The sequence below is a fragment of the Aquarana catesbeiana genome, linkage group LG06 (genome assembly GCF_042186555.1).
Source record: "Aquarana catesbeiana isolate 2022-GZ linkage group LG06, ASM4218655v1, whole genome shotgun sequence".
In the NCBI taxonomy this organism is placed as follows: domain Eukaryota; kingdom Metazoa; phylum Chordata; class Amphibia; order Anura; family Ranidae; genus Aquarana; species Aquarana catesbeiana.
In genome coordinates this window covers 72994192-73001806 of record NC_133329.1, presented here as the reverse complement: position 1 = coordinate 73001806, position 7615 = coordinate 72994192, and positions in this window count along the sequence as shown.

The window sequence follows — 7615 nt, the reverse complement described above, 5'->3', positions numbered from 1 at the left end:
TATAACCATAATTATATATTACGGCAAACATTTTTTATCAATATGTTTTATCTATTTACCAAGGTCACTTAGGCCACTTTGGGCCTAACTACAGCATGAAATGTATACATATGCATTTATTATCATTTGTGCTTCAAATGTTTGTTTATTGGAGTATTATTTATTATGTAATCTGTGTGCAATTAATCCATGGTTTATTGTGTAGAGGCTTGATGCCCATAGCATTTTTAGAGGTTTTATGCCCAAAATGTTTTTTACTTACCATGGATTATACCAAATATACTAAGTTTTTTTAGTCACTTGACTTACTCCTTTACTACTGTGTGTTTCATTTAAAGTCCCACATCTCTCTCTCCCTTGTTTTAATTATTAATAGGGATGGAGGCGGGCATCCCTTTGGTGCTTGCCTCATTTAAAATCCCAAAACTTACTTTTCCTATTTTATATAAAAAACAATATAATTATTGGATTCAAGTATCATAGTGTGTCATTACATTTCAAACAATATCATAACCAGGACCCATCAGGGTTAAAATTTGGGGGAGTAGATAGAACTTTCCCAGTATAGAGGGGTGTGAATAGAGTAAGATTTATCAAAAAGGGAAATCAAATGGATATTTCTAATGAATACTTTATCTCCAAATGGGATGAATGTAGATTTAGATATTAATTGCTTTATAAGTGATTACTAATACTATGGGTCTGAATACAAAATTGGTTTCCATTTATCTATAACTAACAAAAATTAATCGTTATTTGATTTCATCGTATTTACTGTTCACATATCATTATTTGGAATGTCACAATAACATCGTTATTAATTCAATCTCTGACTTTTTATTGAATTTAAATATTAATCTTTTGGTAATTACTGTTTAAAGACATTTTTCGCCTGAAAATGTATAATCTATTTTTTTAATTTTTTATTTTTTATTATAGGATTTAAATTTTTTACTCTTATGATATGAATTATTTAATAATTTTTTGTGTATATATACGGACCTAATGAATTTATAACACAATTGTGGTCCCCCTATTCTATCAACTGCCCAACCCATTAGTAATCTAATATTAATTATAATTGTTGTATGGAATAACTTGATCCAATTTAGGCTAATAAATACTGCCTTAATGAATATTACCTTTACTCCATTGATTTTTTAGCTTTGTGTTAGTTTAATTTGGGGTGAGTACTTGCCAGGATTATATTGCTGTCTGGGACTCCATTAAGGAGATTTTAAGGTGTAGAGGAGTAGCTAGGACAGGAAGAACAAGGACAGTTTTAAAAAGCACACAGAGGTTCAAACTCACCCCCACTCTACTTAATAAAAGTGTATAGTTGGTTCTCTCCTCATACTCATTGCAAAGATTTCACATCACTTCCTCTCCCCTTGCAAGGGTGGAGAGAGCAAGGTCAAGTGATGAGAAAGGGGGGCACTAGAGTTGTAGGGAAGGGGCTCAGGATAGGTGGGGGTGGCAGAATGTCTTTAAGTTTTTCCCTATACGGAAAACGAACAATTTCAGGAGTTAGCAATGTGCAGACAGCCTTACAGAAGTCTTGCACACACTGGCACACTGAGGATTTACTGACACCAAAAAGATGACCTATACTTCTGTATTCACTGTTGGTAGCTAGCTTCCACAGTGCAATGGCAACTCTTTTCCTCACAGGCAACCTGGCTCTGAAGTTGGTGCTTTGCTTCTCCATCGCTGGACGTAGCTTTGCACAAAGGTATGAGAAGGTTTCCTCAGACATTCTGAAATTGTGCACCCACTGTGTGTGTGTGAATCCCGGGATGGTCACACCCCACCACTCATTGGCCGGGGGAGAGCATCTAAAAAAAAAAAACACAGATGGTAACATAACACAAAATCCAACATATTCATACAACATATATAATATTAGATTTTTCCTTATTCTTTATTATGAAGTGTGTGTGTGTGTCAGGTAGGTGGGTCAGTGTGTGTGTCAGGTAGGTGGGTCAGTGTGTGTGTCAGGTAGGTGGGTCAGTGTGTGTGTGTGTGTCAGGTAGGTGGGTTAGTGTGTGTGTGTCAGGTAGGTGGGTCAGTGTGTGTGTGTCAGGTAGGTGGGTCAGTGAGTGTGTGTGTCAGGTAGGTGGGTTAGTGTGTGTGCGTCAGGTATGTGGGTTAGTGTGTGTGTGTGTGTCAGGTAGGTGGGTCAGTGTGTGTGTGTGTCAGGTAGGTGGGTTAGTGTGTGTGTGTGTCAGGTAGATGGGTCAGTGTGTGTGCCAGGTAGGTTTGTTAGTGTGTGTGTGTGTGCCAGGTAGGTGGGTTAGTGTGTGTGTCAGGTAGGTGGGTCAGTGTGTGTGTGTCAGGTAGGTGGGTCAGTGTGTGTGTGTGTCAGGTAGGTGGGTCAGTGTGTGTGTGCCAGGTAGGTGGGTTAGTGTGTGTGTCAGGTAGGTGGGTCAGTGTGTGTGTGTCAGGTAGGTGGGTTAGTGTGTGTATGTCAGGTAGGTGGGTCAGTGTGTGTGTGTGTCAGGTAGGTGGTTCAGTGTGTGTGTCAGGTAGGTGGGTCAGTGTGTATGTGTGTCAGGTAGGTGGGTTAGTGTGTGTGTCAGGTAGGTGGGTTAGTGTGTGTGTGTCAGGTAGGTGGGTTAGTGTGTGTGTGTGTGCCAGGTAGGTGGGTTAGTGTGTGTGTCAGGTAGGTGGGTTAGTGTGTGTCTCAGGTAGATGGGTCAGTGTGTGTGTGTGTCAGGTAGGTGGGTTAGTGTGTGTCAGGTAGGTGGGTTTGTGTGTGTGTGTCAGGTAGGTGGGTTAGTGTGTGTCTCAGGTAGGTGGGTCAGTTGCTTACCCTATAGCGCTGCCGTCTTTGTCTTTGCCACACAAAGGTGTACTTCTACTCCTGGCTAAATATCCAAGCTAGAAGTTTTCTTTTCTCTTCTGCTGTGTTTCTAATTGCCGCTCACAACCTTCTCTCATACAGTGCATCATGTATTACGCAAAGAACTACAGCTACAAAGAACCAAAAGGCAAATAGAGAAAAGATGAGCTGCTGGATGACCTCCATTGTTGTTGTTGTTTGTAGCGTCACATTTCTTGTCGCACTAGTGTGACGTCACGCTAGGCATTTTTTCGAAACCCCGTATGGCCCCTGGCGGTCCGACTTGCAGTGGAAGCGATCACCTGAATAGGCCGGACCATTCTAGGCCTTCCAAACTGTACCGACCCGAACCGATCCGCTCAGTGGAAACGAGGCATTAGTTTTCCGCCACACATAGGGGGAGATTTACTAAAACTGGTGCACTCAGAATCTGGGGCAGATGTGCATGGTAACCAATCAGCTTCTAATTTCAGCTTGTTCAATTAAGCTTTGACAATAAAACCTGGAAGCTGATTGGTTACTATGCACAGCTGCACCAGATTCTGTGTGCACCAGTTTTAATAAATCTCCCCCATAGCGTTTTGCTTTTAGGCCAAAAAGTTCAATTTTGGTCTCATCTAACCAGAGCTCCTTCTTCCACATGTTTGCTGTGTCCCCCACATGGCTTCTCGCAAACTGCAAATGGGACTTCTTATGGCTTTCTTTCAACATTGGCTTTCTTCTTGCCACTCTTCCATAAGGCCCCTTTCACACAGACGGATAGAATGGTGCTTTTAGCTGCGGATTTTCTAATTTTCGAATGCAGCTAAAAGCACACAATGCTTTCCTATGGCCCCATTCACACACTGCGTTTAGCTGCAAATTAGATACATGTGGTTCTGTGCGGATAGAAAAAATAGAATTGACTGCGTCCAGGAGCGATTTAGCGCAGCTATCCGCACATAACCGCAGGTAATCGCAGTGCACTGTGTCAGCTGCGGATAACAGCGCCGAGCTGCTCATCGGGAAAGGAAAAGTGATTTTTCCTTTCCCAATGAGCGACAAGCATGGGGATCCCCAGCAATGCCCGACACTGTTTGGTATGAATCTTGAGGGGGAACTCCACGCCAAATTTTAAATACAAAACCGGGTTCCCCCTTCAAGAGCATACCAGGCCCTTAGGTCTGGTATGGATGTCAAGGGGAACCCCTACGCCAATAAAAACGGCGTGGGGTCCCCCCAAAATCCATACCAGACCCTTACCTGAGCACGCAGCCTGGACGGTCAGGAAAGGGGGTGGGGATGGGCGAGCGGCCCACCTCCTGAGCCATAGCAGGCCGCATGCCCTCAACATGGGGGATGGGTGCTTTGGGGGAGGGGGCGCTCTATGGCCCCCCCACCCCAAAGCACCTTGTCCCAATGTCGATGAGGACAAGGGCCCCTTCCCGACAACCCTGGCTGTTGGTTGTCGGGGTCTGCGGGCGGGGGGCTTATCGGAATCCGGGATCCCCTTTAATAAGGAATCCCCCAGATCCCGGCCCCCCACCCTATGTGAATGAGTATGGGGTACATGGTACCCCTACCCATTCACCTGGGGGAAGAAGTGTCAATAAAAAAAAACACTACACAGGTTTTTAACCACTAGCCTACCGCCCACCGTCATATGACGGCCGGACGGTAAGCCTATTGTTCTGAGTGGGCGTCATATGACGTCCTCGCCCTCCCGAGCCACTAGGGGGCGCGCGCGCGCCGCCGGCGGCGTGCGCGCGCGCCCGCTGCGTCACTCGGGACCCGGTGCGCGTGCCCGGCGGCCGCAATGTCCGCCGGGCACCCGCGATTGCCGGGTAACAGAGCAGGAGCGTGGATCTGTGAATGTAAACACAGATCCACGTCCTGTCAGAGAGGAGAGGAGACCGATGGCGTGTCCCTTGTACATAGGGACAGCGATCGGTCACCTCCCCCAGTCAGTCCCCTCCCCCCACAGTTAGAATCACCTCCTTAGGTCATACATTAACCCCTCGAGCGCCCCCTAGTGTTAACCCCTTCCCTGCCAGTCACATTTACACAGTAATCAATGCAATTTTATAGCATTGATCGCTGTATAAATGTGAATGGTCCCAAAAATGTGTCAAAAGTGTCCGATGTGTCCGCCGCAATATCGTAGTCACAATAAAAATTGCAGATCGCCGCCATTACTAGTAAAAAATAAATAAATAATAAAAATGCTATAAATCTATCCCGTATTTTGTAGACGCTATAACTTTTGCGCAAACCAATCAATAAACGCTTATCGCAATTTTTTTTTACCAAAAATATGTAGAAGAATACGTATCGGCCTAAACTGAGGAAAAAATTTGTTAAAAAAAAAAAAAAAAAAATGGATATTTATTATAGCAAAAAGTAAAAAATATTGTGTTTTTTCAAAATTGTCCCTCTTCTTTTGTTTATAGCGCAATAAATAAAAACCGCAGAGGTGATCAAATACCACCAAAAGAAAGCTCTATTTGTGGGGAAAAAAATGCAAAAAATTTAATTAAGGTGCAGTGTAACATGACCGCGCAATTGTCATTCAAAGTGCGACAGCGCTGAAAACTGAAAAATGGCTTGGACAGGAAGGGGGTGTAAGTGCCCTGTATTGAGGTGGTTAAAGAAATTTATTAGACCGCTCCGGGGGCCCTCTTCCGACTTCGGGGATCTTCTTACGGCTTCGGGGGTCTCTCCGGTTCTTCTCCGCGCGGAGGTTATCTACCAGGCTCCTCCGCTATCTTCTGCTCTTTTGCTAGTGGAGGAGCCCGGTCTGCTGCCTTCTGCCCTCTTCTCTTCTTCTGATGTTGACACGACGCTCTCTCCGGCTGGAATGCTCTCTAGGTGCTCCACTCTGACTTATAAAGGTGGTGACGCCGCCCCCTTATGCCGTCACTGTCACTGGGCATGCTGGGACTGTGACGTTTTAGGGGGCGTGGTCACCGGGTGATGTTGACCACACTCCCTAAAACGTCACAGTCCCAGCATGGCCAGCGACTGTGATGGCATAAGGGGGCGGGGTCACCGCCTATATAAGTCAGAGCAGAGCGCTCAGAGAGCATTCCAGCCGGAGAGAGCGTTTTGTCAACATCGGAAGAAGAGAAGAGGGAAGAAGGCAGAAGACCCGGAGAAGAACCGGAGAGACCCCCGAAGTCGGAAGAAGATCCCCGAAGTCGGAAGAGGACCCCCAGAGCTGTCTAATAAATTACTTTAAAAACCTGTGTAGTGTTTTTTTTTTTTATTGACACTTCTTCCCCCAGGTGAATGGGTAGGGGTACCATGTACCTCATACTCATTCACATAGGGTGGGGGGCCGGGATCTGGGGGCTTCCCGGATCCTGATAAGCCCCCCGCCCGCAGATCCCAACAACCAATGGCCAGGATTGTCAGGAAGAGGCCCTTGTCCTCATCGACATGGGGACAAGGTGCTTTGGGGTGGGGGGCCGTAGGGTCCCCCCTCCCCCAAAGCACCCACCCCCCATGTTGAGGGCATGCGGCCTGGTACAGCTCAGGAGGGGGGAGCGCTGGCCCGTCCCCACCCCCTTTCCTGACTGACCAGGCTGCGTGCTCGGATAAGGGTCTGGTATGGATTTTGGGGGGGACGCCACGCCGTTTTTTCGGCGTAGGGGGTTCCCCTTAACATCCATACCGGACCTAAGGGCCTGGTATGCCCTTGAAGGGGGAACCCACGCCGGTTTTGTATTTAAAATTTGGCGTGGAGTTCCCCCTCAAGATTCATACTAAACAGTGCGAGTCGGTACCCTGTCGGGTTGCCATGGAAATCGCAAACCGCAGCTAACCGCAACCGCAGCTAATCGCACTGTGCAAATGCAGCTGATCGCAGTGCCTGGAGTCTTGAATTTCACAGGAAAAAAAACATGCTTTTAACTGCGGCAGAATAGCCGTCCGTGTGAAAGGCACCTAAAGGTCAGATTTGTGGAGTGCACGACTAATAGTTGTCCTGTGGACAGATTCTCCCACCTGAGCTGTGGATCTCTGCAGCTCCTCCAGAGTTACCATGGGCCTCTTGGCTGCTTCTCTGATTAATGCTCTCCTTGCCCGGCCTGTCAGTTTAGGTGGACGGCCATGTCTTGGTCGGTTTGCAGTTGTGCCATACTCTTTCCATTTTCTGATGATGGATTGAACAGTGCTCCGTGAGATGTTCAAAGCTTGGGATATTTTTTTATAACCTAATCCTGCTTTAAACTTCTCCACAACTTTATCTCTGAGCTGTCTGGTGTGTTCCTTGGCCTTTATGATGCTGTTTGTTCACTAAGGTTTGCCAACAAACCTCTAAGGGTTTCACAGAACAGCTGTATTTATACTGAGATTAAATTACAGACAGGTAGACTCTATTTACTAATTAGGTGACTTCTGAAGGCAATTGGTTCCACTAGATTTTAGTTAGGGGTATCAGAGTAAAGGGGGCTGAATACAAATGCACATCACACTTTTCAGAAATATATTTGTAAAAATTTTGAACACCATTTATCATTTTTCTTCCACTTCACAATTATGTGTCACTTTGTGTTGGTCTATCACATAAAATCCCAATAAAATACATTTACATTTTTGGTTGTAACATGGCAAAATGTGGGAAATTTCAAGGGGTATGAATACTTTTTTAAGGCCACTGTAGTTACATAGTTACGTAGGTCTAACTTGGAACAATGTATAAAAAATCAATACCTGGAAATAATGTTTACATTATATGAGAGATGCCCCAGTCTTTCTAAATCTGGAAGATAATAAGGGAACAGGTTTCCTGTG